This window comes from Sciurus vulgaris (assembly GCF_902686455.1).
Source record: "Sciurus vulgaris genome assembly, chromosome: 8".
In the NCBI taxonomy this organism is placed as follows: Eukaryota; Metazoa; Chordata; class Mammalia; order Rodentia; family Sciuridae; genus Sciurus; species Sciurus vulgaris.
This window is the reverse complement of record NC_136468.1, coordinates 23,471,424-23,493,646: the sequence shown is the minus strand read 5'-3', so window position 1 is coordinate 23,493,646 and position 22,223 is coordinate 23,471,424. Positions and strand designations below refer to the sequence as shown.

General features: G+C 41.9%; 1 long non-coding RNA gene across 1 annotated transcript in view; it reads left to right on the top strand.

Moving 5' to 3' along the window:
• Positions 1-13,828, top strand: part of LOC306667527 — a 159,459-nt gene extending 145,631 nt beyond the window's left edge. Inside the window, exons 2-3 of the long non-coding RNA XR_013765586.1 lie at positions 8,832-11,105; positions 11,151-13,828. This is a non-coding gene — a long non-coding RNA (uncharacterized lncRNA). The remainder of the gene's footprint in view (positions 1-8,831; positions 11,106-11,150) is intronic.
• The last annotated feature ends 8,395 nt before the right edge of the window (positions 13,829-22,223 follow it).

The window sequence follows — 22,223 nt, the reverse complement described above, 5'->3', positions numbered from 1 at the left end:
TGGGAAAACAAACCAACAGGGAAGGGCGGGGGATCCTTAATTGGGAAAAAGAGTGAAAAGGTCTTTTTTTAAATGAAAATGTTTGTCTAGACCTGAGAATGAAATGAAGTGACCAGAAGGACTGACAGCACTGATTCCAGCGGGAACTGAACTGAGTCCTCATAGCCTGGGTGTGGGCCGGCTTCCATTCCGCCCACCCACGGCTTCTGGGGCAAACAAATTCTTGGCTGAGCAGGTACCTGTGGGAGGCCTGATTATTTTCCAGCCATTTAAGAGCTTTGCCCAGAACTACTTAATCAGGATTTTTCAAGGTCAAACATTCAAATATGATGTTATAAGCCTTACAAAACAAATAACTCTGGGGACCATGGGGCAGGAGGGTAGGGAGTGTGAGGAGGGCAAGACAGAATTAACCATTCATGTGATCCATTTCCCATTCACTCTTACCTCATGGCTACCACAGGTCTGAAAATTGCCAAACAGGGCACATCCATGGCTAATTTAATATCTAATGCTTGCTTTGCGGCAGAGATGATTACAAGGGCTCCGTATGTACTGATTTATCTGACCCTCAACCATCCTTTGAGGTGGGTACAACCATCATCGTGCCAGTTTTACAGAGGCTAAGGGCCTCACCTGGGCACCACCCGCCCAGCTAGTGCACAGGGCAGGCTGTGCATCTGCACTGTGCTCTACTTCCTCTTTGTGCCTTGCTGTACTGCCCTTCAAAAAGGCAAAGCTGTAGCAACAGCTCTTTCCAGTTTACTTACACACATTCACACACACACAAAGATTTTCCTTGTATGGGCAGGACAGCACCAACCCTGCTGCTTCACAAGCCACAACGTTTAGGAGGGCTAGAGTGGTCCCACGGCTTGAACCACCACTCAGCCTCAAACTCTGCCGGATTAGGATCCGGCCAAAGCTTTGATCCCTGGCAGGAGGAGGAAAAGCTGCTGGGAGCTGTACACTTTGTGCTATTATTGGCTGCAGGGAAGCTACATACTGTTATCTTTCTAAATAGGCTCATAATAAGAACTCGGTGGTTTCCAGGTATGCAATGTACCTGTCCAGTTCTGACTTGTTCACTGGGGGGAGCCTGGAACTCTCCAGGACCTGGCACAGAAGTGGGTTCTCAAGATTGCTAAAATGGGCAAATGGATGAATGGCTGTGACTCTTATGGATGCTGGGTTTAGGGAACACTTATGACGCTCGTAGCTTATCAAAGGAGCAGACAAGTTGGGCAAAGTTATCATTCAGAAAGTATACTTCAGAACAAGTAAAACACTGTCAGTATTAATTCTAAAAGACCTCAGGCATGTTTAAATAGTGTAATGTGGAGAATGGTATTTTTTGAGCTTAATAATGGATTCCATTTTTAAATGAGCTGATGTATTTAATGAACGCAGGAATTTGATTAGGAAGGTAAATGAGATCTACATTATTTTCCCGAAATCATACTCTCACAAAAGGCAACATGCCATAGGACCCCAATCTTTTCTCCTAACAGTCCATATGCCACTCCTATGAGTTCCTAGAGGCCTCCCAACCAGCCCTGCCAGGAAGCCTCCCTGACTTCCCAGCCGGAGAGTCCACTGTCTCACCTACGCTGGAAGGCAGGCTGCTCTTTCTTTCTGTACACAAACTCACTCTCTCGTTGTATTAGTTTTCTCATTGTTTCTAATGGGTCCCCCAAACTTCACCCCTGTATTCTATAGGGACCAAACATTTTTCCTAACATAACTCAGGCATCCAGTCAATACTCCTACAGAAATACCCCAAGGATATCACAGACATCTGTTTCTAGTGTTCAAATATATTTTAGATATTTTTAAAGTTATAATTTAAAACATTCGGCCTGAAGTAATTTACACGTGAACTTTTCGTGAACTTTTCATAAACTGCAGATCATGGTGAGTCCACAGGGTGGTCCCATGCCCTCCCAGGGGCACATCTGGGAACTTCTGTGAGTGCAACAGCGACAGGAAAGCAGAGCCCTAACTGAATCTCGTGAAAACACCTGTGTGCAGAGCCTGCTCTCCTCAGCCCTCACGGCAAGCAGGCAAACACAAAACCACACCTGAGTGAGGGCTGCCCTCAGTGCCAGGCAAGGTCCAGGGCATCCACAGGACCTTGCTGTCATGGCACTGTGAGAAGTCTTTGTGACAGGGTCCCACCTGAGAGAGGGCAAATATTTATTTTAAGAATGAGATGTTTCCTGTGTGACTATGATAAGGACTATGAGCAACTCTTTCCTCAGTTTAGTTATAGGGTTACAGCCTTGAAACAAGCATTTCCTACCTGAGATGAGGCAGACAAAGAAGAATCTTGAGATCTGAGGGCAACTTTTTTGGGGGGGGATGTGGGTCCCAGGGATTGAACTCAGGGGCACTTGACCACTGAGCAACATCCCCAGCCCTATTTTGTGTTTTATTTAGAGACAGGGTCTCACTGAGTTGCTTAGTGCCTCGCTTTTGCTGAGGCTGGCTGTGAACTAAGGCTTCTCCAGTCTCAGTTTCCCAAGCCACTAGAATTACAGGCATGAGCCACCATACTTGGTTATCTATTTTTTAATTTTTATTTGTTCTTTTTGGTTACACATAACGGTAGAATGTATTTTGACATAGCATACATACATGGAAGTTTCACTGGTTGTGTATTCATATATGGACAAAGGAAAGTTATGTCTGATTCATTCTACTGTCTTTCCCATTCCTATCCCCTTATCGCTTCCCCCGCTCCCGCACTCTGCCCTGTTCAATCTGATGAACCTCCCTTACCCCCATCACCCCCCACTGTGAGTCAGCATTCACATATCAAAGACAACATTCAGACTCTGGTTTTCTGGGACTGGCTTATTTGAATTCTTTGCATGATAAGCCTCCAATTCCATCCATTTATCAGTAAATGCCATAATTTCATGCTTCTTCATGGCTGAGTAATATTCTATTGTGTATATGTACATTTTCTTTATTCATTCATCTGTTGAAGGGCACCTAGATTGGTTCCATAGCTCAGTTATTGTGAATTGAGCTGCTATAAACATTGATGTGGACCTTTCACTATAGTATGCTGAAGTTATTTAAAATAAACACAAAAAAGTCTGCTATCATTTGAAATTATCTGAGAACAGCAGAGGCAGGATTCCAGATGAAGATACTAACAGGGTTCTCTGTGGAGACTATAGGAAACATGGTTTTGGTCACTCTGCAAAGACCCCTCCAGATGAGCTTGTCACAGTGGAACAGGATTACTGACAGAGACTCCCCTCTGGCTGGACCCCAGGGGCACTGGTGGAGCAGCAACCACAAATGAACGACAGTTAGAAGTCCCTCTTCCTGGCTAGCCAGGTAAGGTGACTCACACCTAAAATCCCAGCAACTCAGGAGGCTGAGGCAGGAGGATTCAGAGTTGAAGACCAACCTCTGTACTTTAGTGAGACCCTGTCTCCAAATAACAACAACAACCCTAAGTCTCACGCCCCACCAGGAGTGGGATTGAGAGGTCCCAACAACATGAGAGCAGATTTTCCACACACCTTAGAAGCTGGGAATCCCCACCTGATTTGATTTGATTCAGAAAAATGATTCAAATCAGGTTCAGCCTAAGGTCACAGAGCTAGTAACAGCAGAGCCAGGATATGAATCCAAGTTTATCTAATTCCAGAGCCCTTGCTGTGATGAGCCATGCTGCCTCTGTGAGAGTAAACCTGTTCCAGCATGAGTTCCACGAACAGTGGATCACTGGCAGAGACTTCTCAGGAGGAGATCAGTACATAATTTTTCAATTTACTAATTAACTAAGTGAAAATTTCTCTTTCTTGGCAGTACTATTTGAATGGGCCAGATCAATGGGGTTAAATTTACTATGTTTCCCTCCATAAAAGGGAAGTCTGGGAGAAAAGACTCTAATGTGAAGATTTTGCACAAACAAAAAGTAATGCAGGTTATAGTACCTGCAGACATATGTTCAGATCAGACATGGAGGAGTAAAGAAAGGACTACAGGTGGCCTGCTTGGTTAAGTCCTGTGGGTGACTCAGGCAGTCATGCAGTTATACTGATCCCCATGTCCACCAGGGGCACAGCCAAAGCTGACCTGCCAGTGTGTCTCTACCTACTTAAGCTCTGAAGGTAAATTTGATACAAGTAGGAGTTTTATCAACACTCAGATATAGGGGTCTTGATGAGAAATCACCAAGGACTAATTAATTTGATGTAAACCAAAGAGTTTTCTGTTTTCAAGTTAAATCCATTATTGGAGTCCAGATTTCTACAAAGTATTTACTCCCAAAGTAAATCGTTTTAAATTATGATGTACTTCCTAGTCCTGAGACGAATGGCTTAAATGTGAAAAGGATGCTAAAAGGCTTTCTATTTGTCCTGCTGGAGATCAATGGCAAAAATATAGGTCCAGTACCAACAACGTGCAAAGGGGATCAAGCAGGCTTCCCTCAGCAGCTTACCTGGGTACAGACTTTGGGAGTATTACTAATACCGAAGACATGTCCATCACAGCATATGTGTCAGCAATGAAGAGCGTCAGCTCTGCCCAACCTGACAGCATCCAAACCTGCATTTAGAGAGTCCCAAGAGATGTGCACACATGGGGCAATTTGAGAGTACTGTTTCAGTACCTCACCAGTACCAAGTACTATCCATGTCTAAGTGCAGTCAGTTCTCCATTCTGTGATTTTAATCATCTACCAGACCTTGCGTATTTCAAAGGAAGAGGAAGGCTATTATGATTTCTGGAAAAATGACCTGATTTTTCAGTCTTCTATCTATGAAGACTGAATCCACTTCAGCTGTTTCACAACCAGTATTTGCCTTGATATGTTCTAATACAATTGATGCTTTATAAAATGTTTTGTTTCTGATTCTCCTCAAATCCACTACTACTTCTGGAACTTTAAAAAAAAAAAACTCTTATTAAAAGATAAAAAACTCCTTTCACCCTTTACTATCCTTTCCCCTTCCATATCAAGTAATCAATGGTATATTGATGAATTCTTAAAGATATTAATGGAGAGTTATAGAGTAATAAAATTTGTTAAGTACTAAAACATAATTTTTTTTTTTTTTTTTTGGTACCAGAGATTGAACCCAGGGGCACTTAACCACTGAGTCACATTCCCAGCCCTTTTTCATATTTTTAATTTAATGACAGGGTCTCACTGAGTTATGTAGGGCCTCACTAAATTGCTAAGACTGTCTTTGAACTCGTGATCCTCCTGCCTCAGCCTCCCAAGCAGCTGGGATTACAGACACATACCACCACACCCAGCTGAAATATACTTTTATAACAGAAAAATCACACTCCACTCAATTACCTCAAGCTTCTTTCAACTCATCTGTGTTTAATTTAGCTATATGAACCTAAACTTTCTGAGAACAAAGGAAAAACTTTTATTTTCCCTAGTCTCAGGTGCCTAGAAGTAGCTACAAGGGGAAGAATAGATATTCGATATTTAGGTAAAACATATAGATATCTGAACCAAAAAATTAAAAAAAAAAATCAAAAATCAGGATACCTTTTCCAACTACAAAAGTTATAAGAGCCTGAATTACAGGAAAACTCTGTACTTTCAGATTTAAAATACATTTAAAGTTATGTTTGGGTGTGTATGGATGGTGGGGGAACCAGAAAGAACAAATAAATTATCAAAATAAATAAATATATATGTACATAAACAGTAAAAGGAGCATTAAAATGCAAATTCATGTACAAAAGCAGCTGTTATCAGTGAAGTCATGAACAATTTTGCACTCAAAAAAATACTCAATGCCTTACTCCTGTATGCTGGCATGGCATATTATTTTGATGGTCCCTAGTGAACCATGCTCTATGGTAATCACAACCTTGTGTCATGCCAGTCATAAGAAGGACACTGGACCAGACCAACAGGACATAAGCAAGCATGGCGGAAGCAGCAGCTCTTAAGTGCTTGCGTACTGGGGCTTGTCCTGTCTACATACTTAAAATTCAGCTGCCATATGATGAAGACCAAGCAAGCTACACAGAATGAGAGGTCAAAACCTCTCCTTGTCCCATCATGAACATGTGAGTGAGGCCATCCTGGATGGTACATCCCCAGCCACCATCTTACTGCAACCACTCTAGACAATCAGGGACTGGCAGAGGCAGCAGCCGCGACACCCAGTGAACTCAACTCAGGAGCAGATGAAATGACAGCTTGTTAATCCAACAGATTTGGGGAAGGTATGTTATGTAGAAGATCATCCAAACGACTAGGAGCTACCTGGTTTAGACTATAAGGCATTGGAAAAAGAAGTCAAGGGTGATTTTTTACCCTACTTTCTGATTGTGACAAACAAAAGAGCAGCTTACTTAAAAAAAAAAAAAAAAAAAAAATTAGGTTCAACTAAGAGAAAGGGGATTAATAATTACTCTTATAAAATAAAATTTGACTTTATTAATAAAGAAGTAGGCCTAAAATATCACCAGGGCAAAAGCAAGGACAAGAAAATTATGGAAATGAAAGTCCTTAACATGAGTTGAAGAGATGAAAGAATGGAGGAGGAAGGCACTGCAAAAATAGAGGAATTGGCTTATGGGCAGCTCCAAAAATTTCAACACTTTCAAGAGTGCTGAAAGATCAATTACAAGGTCTGCATAAGGAGTGGTCATCATGTGCCTGAAACCGTCTGCTTCCCACATTACAGCAGCACCTCCTCTGTCTCCTATCAGGTGCACAGTGACTTCTAAAGCACAGATCCTTAATTTGGGGGGAAAAGGGTCAGACCCTGTGAGAATCAAGAAAAGTTCGGAGTCCCAGAGACACAGAACTACGTACACAGTTTCGGGCAAGACCACCCACGAACTCCAGCTTAGTTCTCTCTGTTGTCTGGTGAAACAGGTCTTATTATCCAGATTTCATTGATAAGTAAACAGAAGTCATCAGAAACTGAACTGAGAGCACATGGGTGGTAACTCAGAGGACCAGCAACAGTCAGAGGACACACCTGTTTCTGACTCTGATTTACAACCAAAAAAAAGGGGACTGCTGAGCCTGAGGGGAAATAAATGCTTCCCTAATTAAGCAGTGTAAGATGGAGAAAGGCATTTAAAGGTGGGAGAGTGTAATGAGACAAGGAAATAATAGGAATTGCTATAGTTGGGTGTTATGTAGTAATAATAAGCTGTATTTGGTATTTGCCTGCACTTGTAAAACTAAAATCATAAAAGGCACCTGGTGACAAACTAGCTGTGTGGCAGAATGACACTCCTGATGAACCTTTATCTGTGATTTGAGTGGTGGCTCCTAGTCTAGTCTTGTTCTGGTCTTTATCAATAAAGACCAGAGCATGACTGGGCTGAACATCACTACTCAAACCCCTGGACTTTTGGAGCAAACTGTCAGCAGCACCATGACAGAGAACTCCACATCGCTCTGTCTCTTGACTGCCCGGCTGCTGTCCACATTGTCACTGACTGCTGATGGACCGTTGTCACCGAGGCCAGACAGCTGACCCTCGATGATGACTGCTATCCAGCCTCTAAGTCATGGGACATCCAAGGAGCTGAGAGAGGCTACGGCTGAGAAGAATCCCCTCAAGTATTACTGTGACTTTTTGGCTAAGAGACGTTGCACTGAGTAAGTCCATGGGGATTGGATTCTAGGTGAATAGGGAGTGAATCTTCAATGTATTTGTGACTTGCTATTATTAGGAATGTTAAGTTAACTGTGTATTGCATGAATAAAATCCACTTGTTGGAACCAAACTTGATTCCTCTCTTACTAACTGCTTGTGACAGAGAGAATTCTACATCCTATACAACTAGGAGGAGGAGAAGTTTACGCCTATGATGTGTCAAGACGCATTCTACTGACAAGTAGAACTAATTAGAACAAAAAAAAAATTTTTTTTTTTTTTTAAAAGGACCAAGGGCCCAGAGAAAGCAGTCCTTCCTGCCTCAAACAGGAACAAGGAGAGGCCAGTGGAACTTACTTTCTACAGAATGTGCTGCTGTCGTTTGGATGTTGTTGTTCCCCAAGGGTTCCTGTCTGGTGTAGGAAGCTTGGTCCCAAATGTGATGCAGGGAGGTGGTGGGGAACCTTTAAGAGGTGGAGCCTAACAAGGTCACCAGGGGCACCATCACTGGAATAGATCAAGTAGTTCTTTCAAGGAGTTCTCCCAGGACCCTGGTTAGTTCTTGGTAGAAGGCTGTCAAGAAAGGAAGACTGGCCACTCCCTGCTCTCTGACTTCCTGTCAGGTCATGTGACCTCTCCCTTTTACATGCTCCTGACATGATGCCATCTGCTATTAGGTCCCCACTAGAGGCAGAACTGATGGGGTCACTTGATCTTGGACTTTCAGTCTCAAAAACTGTGAATTTATTAAGAAATCAAAAAACTTTACACCAAGAAAACAAATAACCCAATCAATAAATGGACTAACGAACTGAGCAGACACTTCACAGAAGATGTACAAGCAATCAACAGATATATGAAAAAATGTTCAACATCTCTAGTAATAAAAGAAATGCAAATCAAAACTACCCTAAGATTTCATCTCACCCCAATTAGGATGACTGTTATCAAGAACACAAGCAATAGGTGTTGACGAGGATGTGGGGAAAAAGGCACACTCATACATTGCTGGTGGGGTTGCAAATTAGTGCAGCCACTCTGGAAAGCAGTGTGGAGATGCCTTAGAAAACTTGGAATGGAACCACCATTTGACCCAGCTATCCCACTCCGTGGCCTATACCCAAAGGACTTAAAATCAGCATACTACAGTGATGCAGTCACATCAATGTTTATAACAGCTCATTTCACAATATAAAGATTATGGAACCAACCTAGAAGCCCTTCAATAGATGAATGGATAAAGAAACTGTGGTATGGATAAAGAAACTGTGGTAACAGAACACTACTCAGACGTAAAGAAGAATAAATTACAGCATTTGCAGGTAAATGAATGGAGTTGGAGAATATCATGCTAAGTGAGATATGTCAATCCCAAAAAACCAAGGCCGAATGATTTCTCTGATAAGTGGGATGATGATAAGTAACAGGGAGGGGAGGGGATAAGGGAAGAATGGAGGAAGGATGAATTGTGTACAGGGAAATGAGGAGTAGGGAGGGGGCAAAGGGAAGGAAAGATCATGGAATGAGACAAACATCATTACCCTATGTACATGTATGATTACGCAAATGGTGTGACTCTACTTTGTGTACAACCAGAGAAATGCAAGTTGTACCCCACTTGTGTACAATAAGCCAAAAAATAATAAAAAAGTTGTGAGCTAAGAAGATCTTGGTTCTTTATAAAGTATCCAACCTTGGCTATTTTCTTATAGTCACCAGAATGGGCTAATATACATGTCAAAAAGTCCAAATAAATAATTATTTGTTTCTATGTAGAAATTTATCTATTCTACAAATCTTGAGTTGATGGCTTTCATACCCTTTCTTACACCCCTGCCCCCAGGAACGCAACTCCTCTCCAGCTTCTACAGATGTTTTTAGAACAGCACAGCTAGCCTATGGTTGAGGAAAGAATGGAGTGAAAACCCCAACTGGGCTTCCTCAGATCACTCTTGGCACTTCTAAGGAAACTCAGGAACAAGAGTAGTTACCAAGGCCTAACTTATTTCAGGATTCTAATGTCTGTGGATATTTGTATTTGCTCCTGTGAAGTCTCTGATGCTAGCTTCATAGACTGGAGGTGAAGGTTCACAGTTAAATTCAGATGATACAATGCCCAGCAAGCCCAAAACATTCTATACAGTTTTGGATGATTTTGTAGTACTGGATTCTCCTATTCTCCATCAACTTCAAAGCACTTAGAAAACTCTGGTACATAGAAAAGGTTAAGGAGCTTTTGTGCATTAAATTTGATTATTCCACTATTAAGACAAAAAGTTTCTTGCCAACATATCTGCAGGAATCGTTAGTAAGATAACTTACCCATTCTCTGTATTCATGGGAAATATACCATCTCAGCTCTATAAGCTACTGAAGCTGGAGCCCTGGTAAACCTGGCAAACGTTGCTGAGAAGCTATTTCCTCATTTTAAACATCCCTGGTGGGAGCCATAACACTTGGGTCAAAGAGGGGGGCATGTGAGAACCCAAGCAGGTACTTGGTCAGTGTGAGAAAATGCTTTAAGATCAATAACTATAATATAAAGAACTATTCTAAAAAGTAGGAAGTGACAAGTCCAAGAAAAGTTTACATAAATGTAGAAGATGCTCAGAGGAGTATGAGATCACTTTTGTGGGGGAGGGGAGAAGAGAGAAATAGAGTAGAAGTAAGAGAACCACAAAGAGGAGGGCACTGAGCTGCAAGCTGAATTCCAACATCAGACGCACAGCCACACCAAGCTGAGGGGCTCACCTGGTACTCACCCTAAAGGAGTACAGTGGACCAGTAAATTAGGATCTGTATCCTTGACAACAAAGAAAATTTCATGTACTTGTTTTTTATGAAAGGATGGTAAAGGGGGAAATGGGGTAGAGTTTGGAGTATTTCTTAGACTATTTAATTGGCTCACACGAACTGCCCCACAAGGAGTTTGGTTTTACAATGCATGATCATCTTCTGTCATTAATGATCTTTATTATGTCGTAGGTATTCACTGCCTGATCATAAACATAAACCTTTACCTGTACTTTATTTTCCAAGGGACTAGTCGGAATCACAGCCTTATCAGTTTTACTTCCAAACTAAATACAAATTCATTTTAATCTGTTTACCTGTACATTGAAAGGTTTTTCTTTAAAAAATGCCTTCATATTTTTAAAAAGGCAAAATAAACAATAGGTACCCAGCTACCCAAGAGAAAAGACAACGGGAATCATCTACAGCAAAACAACATGAAAAAATATATAAAAGGCAAACTCTCTGTTACAATAAAATATTGGATCCACTTCTAAAGGAAAATGTTTCTCTAGCAAATATGTCAGCAGAGAAACTGAGCCAGCAGTAATATGCCTTAAGCAACGAAAACCTGTTTCCTCCTTTCTTTTTGTCCATTTCAAAAGACAACTTGTCATAGTGAGACTCTTTTTTATAACAGCATCCATCCTCATGACAAATGTTTGCCAAGGGTTTGGGGTGGAGGAGGAGGCGACGGTGGAGGAGGAGGAGGAGGAGGAGGAGGAGGAGGAGGAGGAGGAGGAGGAGGAGGAAGGGGGGGGGGAACAGGCCAAACAGGCAGGAGAGGCAGGCCACAGCCAGACGCCATCTGCTGACGAAAAGGGGAAAGGAAGAGGAGGGAGGCCTGAGCGCTGCAAGCATCCAAGACTCATTCAGCCCGCTGACTCTTTTCATTGATTTATTTTGTCTGCATTTGATTGTTGCTACAAACAGAATTTAAGAAACACTGATATTCTCTTATAGAAATGTCTTGCTTTGGACTATGATCTTAAATTCATGGTATGCAATGTTACAAAAGGGCTCACTCAACAAAAGCAGGTAAGAACCATGTTACAGAGAAAATGCCTTTTCAGGTCATGCTGTGGTAACCAAAGCAATTACCAAATTTTAAGGGAACTTCATGTGGCATTAGTATAAATGGGTCTCAATCTGGAGGTTCAACTATTGTTATGAATTTGTCCTACATAGATTTTTTCAAGAACAAAAATCCACAAAAATAGTGCCTACTTACAAAATATCTGGTAAGGAAAAAGAAAAGTGGAGAGAACCTAAGTGATTTTCGGAGAAGACGCACGCAAGGCTTGGTGATCTGGTGATGGCTAAAACTTCAATGTATATCTTAAGGCCCTGGAGTCCTCTGAAATGCTCCAATCAAAATTCCGCTGGGCGTGGTGGCGCACACCTGCAATCCTAGCAGCTTGAGAGGCAATGAGGTAGGAGGATCTGGAATTCAAAGCCAGCCTCAGCAAAAGCAAGGTGCCAGGCAATTCAGTGAGACCCTGCTTCTAAAAAAAAAGACAAAATAGGGCTGGGGAATGTGACTTAGTGGCCGAGTGCTCCTGAGTTCAATCCCCAGTACCCTGCCCCCCCCAAAAAAACCCCAAAATGATATAAATGAAAAGGTCATTCATTCAGAGAGGTCCATGGTGTGGTACAGAGAAAGAGAAAGCTTGAATGGCAGTCAGAAAGACCTGAATTTTAATGCCAGTCCTATCAAGAGCAACCTGGATTTTCAATCCTGTACCTCATCTTCATCAATGGCCAAAGGAGAGACCTCATGTTCTCTTTAAATCTTTCCAGGAAAGCCTGGTATTTCTATCAGGCTTACTGGTTAATCTCATATACACAGACATTAACACTAAATAAAAACAGATTCTAGACAGTATCTTCTCTGAAGACAACCTCCAAATTAGTCCTAGTCAATCATACATTAATAACTGAGATCAAACCACTTTCCTGAATTTAGTGTTTACTAATCCCAAACATTATATAATGTTTGCTATTTATTTCTGTATCTGTAAAAATTAGAATAGTGGTATACTCCTGTACTTCTCTTCTTACACACCTGTTTGTCTTGGGCATATACCTGGAAAGGCAGGATGTAGGGATTACTCATATTCAACAGCCCAGGCCTATCTCACTTGGCCAGAATTGCTTCTCACATTAGAGTCTAATCTTAAATTCCAGTTCCTGTTGGTGTCCCACTTGTAGCTTATTCCTTTATACTTAACACTTGATTCAGCTTTTATCATATGACTCTGCCTCCCCTTTGATTAGGGATCCTCAGGTACTATTATGCTGCCTCGATCAACGCGGTCTCAAAGGAGTCCTTCAGCTACGTGCAGGGGGCTGTGAGGGGGGTGTGTGGCTGGCACTCCCACAGATAACCCTAGTCTCCCAACTGCAAAGGCCACCACCTGATCCTTCCAAGTCATCAAATATTGAGTCCTTACTCTAGGCAAAGAACATAAACCTAACCTGAATATCTTCAGCATTACACTACTATTTGATTTCTCTCTACACTCAGTGAGCCCTATAAGACCAAGATGTTTCAGCTAACAGAAAATAATTAACTGAGTTACTATCTGGCTGCTAAGGCAAATCTTTTCTCCTAACTCTATGGGAGATGAGAGGATGCAACAGAGACTAGACTTTGGAAATTGTGCCCCAGAGTTTATCCTTAAAGGAATGATCTCATAAAAACAGGGCAAGGCTAGGGCCTTATGATAGCTCCCTTCCTCCAGGCCCCTGGGAAGAAAACCTGAATAAGGACCAGTGTAAAACTTCCGTGCTGACTGCAGCAACTTCAACTCTAGACGTCAACACAAAGTTTTGGTTGTAACAAATAGCATTGTTTTCCTGGAAGATTATGAACACTATTTTATAAAAACCTGAGAGAAATACTCTAGAGGAACTCCACACAAATTATGTTAAGTGATATTCTGACAACAAATAAAACAGAAAAAGAACCAATTTAGAGATCCAATTTCATTTTCAAATAAGTTTCAAAAACTTGGTTAAATAAAGTGAGAAATCAACTGATGATTTCTCCACATCTTCAGACTTTCAAATGCTAACTGTACACTGTGGATTTGCAGGAGAGATAGTAGAACACTTAATTTCCCCAAATTTATTTAACACAGAATCCTTTTTCATATAGCAAATCCTGCAGATCTGGTGTTCCCAGGAATACACTGGGAGATTTCTGTGCTAACCAATTAAGTACTGCACTCTCAGAGGACAGAAATGAAAGGACATGAAGGGTCACTTGGGCACCACCAGAAGGAGTCTTGGCTGCAGATCAAGATACCCATCTCTCCACTGCAGGTTCTGCTGCCAACTGGTTGTCTGCACTCTCCAGACCTGCTGGGCCCCACCTGCCCTCTGGGCACTGGCTGCCAGCCTCCGTCCACCGCAGGCCACCCCACTCTTCTCTGTTGACGATCTCAGAAACACTGGCTGCAGAAGTTGCCCCGCACGACTTGCCACGTAACGTAACCTTCCTTCCACTGCCATGGTAATTTCTATGTCAGACAGTGAATATGGGGAATGTTCTAGAATTACTGCATCTTAAGAAGTATAGTCCAAATTTTCTTGAATTTTTTTTTTTACGTAGATGTAGTTGGAAGAAAATGAGCCAAGTTCAGCTCTTTCTTCAAACTATTGTCTTTTCACAGAAATGTCCCAATTAGCAAATGGCAATAAAGTAAATACTGGAAACTAGAGGAACAACACAGGTTTCTTTGAAATTAAGAACAAAGTTTTTCTGATAAATATTATTGACTGAAATACAGTTAACATGTTTGTCACTTTTAAAAAGCCACAAATGAATTTCTCTGAAAAACCCAAGGTCTTTAAAAAAAAAAAAAAATCCACAAAATTGGGACTCTGCCAAAATGTGAATGTTACAAAACCATGGGCCACAGGCCCTTCTTTAGATCTCGGAGTAACTACGAAAGCAACAAAAGAAGCTCTTGGGGATGTGAAGACTGAAAGATCAAATGTGGATTCAAATGCTGGCTCTACCTGGAAAGGATCTAGGCAAGTTATTTATTTTTTCTTTAATCTCAATCTCCTAATCCATTGAATGAGATTATTAAAAGTTTTAAATAAGGTAAAGCTGAATTTGCCTGGCAGACTAGAACCTACATTTGTTAGCATCAGGTTTGCCTGTGAATGATAGGAAACCTCAAATATTACCAGCTTAGGCAAGAGTTGTTTTTCTTTCTCGGGTTAAAGCACAGGATGGCTGGTGGAGTACCCCTCCTATTCTGTGCTCTACCACATGTGGCCTAACTTCATGATCTGAGACAGTGGCATCTACAGTCCAGAGACCAGAATGGGAAAGGGACAGAAAAGGGCAAAGAGGTATACCTTGAGAAAAGGACCCCCCTGGAAACTTTCATCCTGTTAACCAGAATGCAGCCTTGTGGCCATGGAGTGCCAAGTGCCCTGCTGTAGAATAAGGATGGGCTAAAGTATCACTACCTGTATGGGTATTAAGGACAGCCAGGAGGCTGGCCATAAAACCCAGCATGGGCCAATCACCTGTGTGAAATGGCTTCATCTTTCTGGAGAAGTAACTCAGCCCTGACTGGCTGGATCCCTGAGCTGTACAGGTGGTTAAATTTTGTGAAAATCACCCTTGCCTTTAGGAAACCCTAGCTAACAGTTCCACAACGAACAATAGGTCCTTTTCAGTCTAAGCAGTTTAAGATACAATTTTTCACTAACTGGTTATCCCTTAGTTTTCTTTCCTGGAAAAAAAAAAAAAAAAGTACAGATACTGGCTATTTGCCATAATGGAAAAAAAATTAATTTTGTTGCATGACAGGGTCAGTTTTCAAATCTCGATGCTTCATTCCTACTCTAGGAGCACTCCCATTTTGAGGCTATGCTCTCCAGTTAGATGAAACACGGAGACCTGGCGGTGAATGAAAGTGACTCTGTCCATGCTCCCATACTGTTGGCCATTGCCACCTCTTCATCACTACAAGGAGCTGTGAGCCAGGATGGCTGAGGAGAAAGGGCAGTGTGGGCCTAAGGCACAGGGGAACTGCTGTGGGTGGTGTGTCAGCAAGCTGCGGGCATCGCCATCCTACTGAGGTTCAAATTAGTATTCATTTTCTTGCAAGACAAGTTGAGGCAGGGTGCCCCAGACTTCATTTTTCTAATTATTTCCAAGAGTTTAAGTCATCATTTCTTAAGCTCTGTTCCACAAGTGTTAAGAATGGAGCACATTAAAAAAAAAAAAAAAAAAAAATCAACACTAAGGACATTTTTTTCTAAGATCCATTAAATTATCCAAAGAAAAATAGTTTTATACAGCTTGCTCTGCTCTACAGTAACCTGCTAAGGTGTGCCAAACCCAGGTCCCTATGTACCACAAGGTATCAGGAGGGCTCAAGTGACAATCACAGGAAGCCAGCCATGTTCTTACTCAACTGTGTTAATTCTTTGTCCTAAGTGACCCAATACTGACTGTATCCTGAATTTTTTTAAGGATTTAAATTTTTTTCCTTCATTATTTTATTAATTTTTTTTTACAAAGTAATACGAGCACATATTTATGAGTTACATGAGGAAAAGGGTATGTAGTGAAAATTCTTTTATCCATCTCCCTCTTCTACTCTTTCCCTCATCAGAAAAAGTTTTCTTAGTATTTCCTGTGACTCCTTCCACATTATGAAGTTCCTAACATACACAGTGGCATAAATACATCCTGTTTTGTAATTTTTTGTCAACACACTTTCAACACACTGAAACAGTGGCATTTACTGTTATAGACTAGTGCTATTTAACCATGTATAGACATCTATGATCTCAAGTGCTATTCTGGTGCTATGAGCACCAATTTTCTTTCTCACAGTTAACTCACTATGCAATACTAATTCTCAACAGTAGAAAGACTTGCACCTCAGAGGAAAGGATCAGAACTTCGAGTGGGAAAGGTATGAAAATGCCTGCTTTTCACCCACTCTCAGAAATCCCTGTGTCTCCTCCTGGGAACACTGACCATGCCTCATTCATGGGACATGCAACTGAATCAAGTGTCTAGAGCAGCAATGTCCACAGAGCCTTCTGCAATCATGGAAATATTCCCCATCAACACAGCCCAACACTGGAGCCACCAGCCACACATGTCCAATATGCCCTTGAAATCTGGCTGCTAGTTCACTTGAGGGGTTCACTTTTTAAATTTTTAATTTAATTTAAACAGCTACATGTGCCCAGTGGTTACAACCTAGTGGAAGGATAGGAAAACACCAAGCCCTGTTGTAAAACAGAAGAACAGTAAGATCTGTGCATGTATGACTACGCAGGGTAAGCACAGAGGATTAAGCCCACGTAGATCTTCTGAACCATCTTTTCTTAACATACCAAAAGCTGAGTGGAACAGTTCCAAAAATAATTTGTTTAGTTAAATTTGAAATAAGCATTAAGATATGTTGAAATTATCTTTAAAATCTGAAATTAAAATTGTTTAAATTTACCAAAATTCTATGTTTGATTATGCGCTCGGTTTTAATTTTTTCCTGGCATGATGGTGCAATGTGGATCACATTAAATTAACAGTTTCTGTTAGGTGAAAAAAAAAACAAACTGCGGAACAGTATGCACAATGTTATGCCAACTGCATGTGTGCGGATATATATGTTTGTCTATGAATAGAACCCATCGGGACCCGTGCTGTTCAACACAACACTCTGCAAGGATGGGTATTGCTCTGTGTCTGGGCTGTCCATGTAGCAGCCACCAGCTACTAGGCACTTGAAATATGGTCAATATGAGAGAGGAACTTAATGTGCAGATGTATGTAATTTTAATTCATTTAAACAGCCCCTAGTGGCTAGTGGCTTTCTTATAAGGTGGTTCAGTTCTAAAAGGATAAACCCCACACTGTTAAACAGCTACTGCCAAGGGACTACGATGAGTGAAAGGAAAATAAACTTTTACTTAAACTTCATACACGACTGTATTGTTTGAATTTACTCCCTGAGTTCAGCACAAATGGCACATGTGGTACATTAAACAGGAAGGGGAGGTGTCTGCTTGAATTACTGTAACAAAAGACACCGGGTATATTTATTACAAAACAGACTGGGAGGCTTAAACAATGACATTTATTGCTCATAGTTCAGGAGGCCACAGTATGAGATCAAGAGCCCAGCAGACTCCATCCCTTTAGGGCTTGCCTTTTGGTTTGCTGAGTCCTACAGCAGAGAGAGAGAGCATGCAAGTGAGTGCAGGAGAGAAAGCGCTGAGCCCTCTGGTCTCTCCTCTTACAAGGACACCAATCCCATCAGGGGCATTCCACCTACCTGACCACCTAGAAACCTAATTACTTCCCAAAATCCTTAGCCTCAACAGATCACTGGGAGTCAGGACTTCAACATATGAAGGAGTGGGGGGCCATGAACATTCAGTTCATAAAAGGAAGAGGAAGGGAAAAAATGGAAGGCTCCTTTTCTTTTGGGTATTTTCCCCACCCCACCCTACTCATGAAGCTCACTAGGTTCTCTAGATGTGTTACTGTTGATCTTGAATGAAATCTGGTTCTTGAGTTATTGGAACCATGCATTTCCAACTGAGCAGAGATGAAATCAAGTCTCTACCTTAGGATATTAAAAATTCCAGTGTGAAAGAATTCAATAATGGTTTTAAAGTTCTCATATCTTCACATAATCCCTTGATGTTCCCAACAAATGAGTAAAGATGCCAGACTAATGACAGACAAAACTGGCAGTGACATTTCTCTACCGCCTTTCACCATGGTAGACATTACAGAACTGCAAAGGGTAGTACCACCTGTAAATGGTCCCGGAAGTTCCCCAAGTTGCCTCAACAAACCAGCCTTTTCCAGCTATTCTGTTGGGGAACCAAAGACACCTTTCTCGCAGTAGGAAAGGCTATATTTCAAGCCACAAACCCAGTGACTTCTTCCTCTCTGGGTCTGGGGGACTGGGGCTTCCCACAGGTCCCAAGGTCCCCATGTGCACAGCACCTGGCATTCACAAACAAAGCCTGTAAAAAGCTGGCATCCCAAATCCAAAACTTCCTGGTCCTAAGCAGCATTTGTACTTTTCCACCATCAAAGCTGTTTTCTTATATTCAAAAAAAAAAAAAGGGGGGGGGGGCATTAAGCCTATTTCCAGGGTCTGGGGAATGGGAGACATAGGAAGTGACTGCTTAATGGATATAGGGTTTTCTTCTGGGGATGATTTTAACTAGTTAAGAGGTGATAGTTATATACATCAATGTACAAAAATACCATTGGATTAGTCACTTTAAAATGGTTAATTTTATGTATGTGAATTTCACCTAAAAATCCATTCAAAAGAGAGGAGGAAGGCCAACAGCCATCACTGAAACACTGAACCAGAGGGCCCAGCAGCACACTGGCTCCATTCACCCCTCTGTGGGGCGATGCCCTGGTGGACACTTTCCTTCCTATTCTTCTCAACCAAGCTTGTGAGATTTCCTTCCCCTAACAAAGCCTTCCAGAGTTCATCCTGAACCCACAAGGCCCTGAAGGAACCCATCCTACACAGGTCTGAGCCTGACTTCTCCAACACTTTGCATTCCCAATTCCACCACCAGCTGCTCTAGGAGTTAGCCTCTTGATTTTTCTTCATCTTGGTCTGCCATTTCCCCTCACAATCCCCCTAAGAACTCTCACTCAGCATTCTACAGGAAGCTCACTTCAGGGAGATGTCTGTTCCTTTTCCACAGTGCTGAGGAAATCCCTCAGGAAACTCTGCCCCCTTGATTGCTCCGGTTTCAATCAAACATGGTGGTTGCCTCTGGACAATCAGTGCCATTATCATGATTTTGGTCAATGGAAATAAAGAACCCACTGTTGGACTAAACCAATAAATGGTTGGACTAGATGAGTTAGCTGTTTCCCTTAGGTACTTTACCATCATATAGAAACCCTAGTAGGAAAATTAAGTTAAGAGGCCAAAATAGAGGACAGAGACAAATGGTTTTCTGCAGCCCTCCCCACCCTGTCTGCCACCTCCACTCCAGCTTCCTATCTTGACTATGAAACCCTTTTTTCATGGAACACCCACTGACATCTCCCCCTAGTAAACTTGTCATCCTTCCCTTTCCCCATCTCAGTAAATAGCACCTCCTTCTACCTAGTTCCTTGATCTAAAAATCTTGAAGTTATAGTTGGTTCTTCATTCTCTCAGACCTCACAATTGATCTGTCAACAATCTGTACCTTTAGTGTCCCCAACCCACTTCTCCCACCTCCCCCTGCTACAAGCTGGTCACAGTGGCCAACGCCACCTCTCACCTATACCATACCACATTTCCTTTCTCACCATCCAACCCTGCCACCCCTTAGTCCTCAATGATCTTTGAAAAAAAGTCCAACACTTCTTTCCCACAGGTACAGGGCAGCATTCATTGGCCTTTGAAAATTAAAAAGTCCAAGACATCTTTTTCCCTGTTCAGAAAGGCCCCATGCCACTGGCAACCAAATCTAAACTGCCCACCAGGGCCTTCTAGGCCTCCATGAACTGCCCTGCCCCTGAGTACCTGCCCCTCCAACTGCATTTCCAAATGCTCCAATGCTTGCCCAGCCTGTTCTCACCTCCTGGAATGCTATGATTTGAATGTCCCCCAAAACTCATGTTAAAAATTTAATCTACCTTGTGCAGCCAAGTGGGACCTTTAAGAGGTGATCAGGTCTTGAGGACAAAATTCTGGTTAATGGATTAATCCACTCATTGTAATGGAGGGATGGGTTAATGAGTTACCTTGAGAGGGAGTCTGTTGTAAAAGTCAGTTTGGTTCTGTCTCTTGTATGTATCCATCATGCCATGTGATGTTCTGTGCTGCTCTGGGACATTGCAGAGTACCCACCACCAAGAAGGTACCACCAGATGCAGTTATTTGACCTGGGACCTTTCACCCTCCAGAATTATCACTTGAATAAACCTTTGTTCTTATAAATCACTCACTCTGTGCTTTCTGTTATGGCATCAAAAAAATGATATGATATAGGGCTCTGAACTTGCAATTCCCCGGGCCTGGAATGCTCATCCTCACTTTGGTTGATCATCACCTCCACACTGAGACCTGGAGCAGCCTAAGAGCAGTCTGTTGTCATCCCGCTCTCTTGACCCCTCTAGTTGGTATCACGTTTCTTCAAAGCACCTCCCATCATCTGGAGCTTTAACTAATGCCTCCCACACTGAACAAAAACTCCATGTAGGCAGAGATTTTATTTTGTGCCCACTGTACCGCCAGTACTCAGGGCAAGAATGGCTAGAAATAATGCTCAGTAAGTACCTATGGAATAAATGAATAAGTAAATCTCATAGATAAGTCTCTTGCACTCATCTGTGAGTTGCTTGTTTCTGGTACAAGGAGATGAACTGGGAGAGAGCCTGAAATGACTACGTTCAGAATGTACAACACTGGAGCCTGGTTCATATCAGTAGTGTCCAGCCCAGGAGATAAGCTGCTCAGGTTCACTTTGGTGATGACAGTGGAATAAATAAAATATTTTGGTGGGAGCATGTTACATATGAGAACCACAATTTATAATAAATATATTACATACTGAATGCCACTTGTATGAGTCAGGCAGACTAGAGTAGAGATACTACAATACCAGAAATCATACTGCAACCATTGGAGAAATAAAAATAAAAAACACATGATTTTTAGGTAGCTAGTTCTCCAACACCTTACTACACTTTAGGTTAATATTTAATATGGAGTTTGTTCTTATATCTTGAATTCTGCATATGAGCAGCCCTTTGAAGGCAGCGATGTGGGAAAAGAGAGAAACTACTCACAGTAATTATGAGCTTGATTTAGCAGCTCCACCAAACCCACTCTGTGACTTGCTATATAAGTGACCTTAAGCAAATAACTGCACTCCTCAGAGCCCCAATTTCCTCTCTGTAAAATGAAGATAGTATTATAGCCTTGCAGGGTGTTTTTTAAAGATAATATGAAATGATGTAAATAAACACTCAGTACAGACTCTAATGACTCATATCATGTTGTAGTGGAGGTACCCCATTAGGTGCATCTCTCCCTGATTGCCAGAAGGGCAATACTGGGTTCACCCTCATGATCTTGGCATCCCAAATGCCTGGCTCTGGAGCCAAATAACGAATGAATTATACCCACAAAATGTCCCTATTTTTATGTTAAAGTCAACTGAAGAGGTAAACTAAAAGAAAAGAAAAAGGAAGAAAAAAATACTGAGGAGAGTAAAAAGCAGGTGGCAGAGGCAGCACTCAACAGGAGCCAGTGTGCAATGGGCAGCAGCCCTCCAGGATAGAACAGGACAGACCAGAGGCAGGACAGGACAGACCTGGCAGAAAAGGGGCCCAAAATGCCACCCAACTACTCCTCAATGCTGCATAAAGGCCCTGATGAGTCACACTCAGGACAACACTTTAGAACACTGTTAACTATAAAACTGACCTATCTGAGAAATTTCTATTCGTTTCTAATCTGAGAACTGACAATCAAACTTTCCCCTGTGTTATCTGAAGAATAAACCCTGGGGCTATTTTGGCATCATGCAGAGCAATTCAGCAGCTAAGGGAGTGACTGACTGTGTGAACTTGGCACCACATGTAGCTAACATCACACAGAAAAGACCAGGGCCCATGCAGCACTTCACACTTACACACTGGTCATGCAAAAGAGCAAGGGGCTTGCCACCCAATGCCAGTTCCCCACAGAAGGAAAGGAAGAGAAATTCAAAACTGTTTTCCTGAGGTAGGGATGTAGCTCAATGGGAGCACATGCCTAGCATGCATGCTCACTGAGAGTAAGC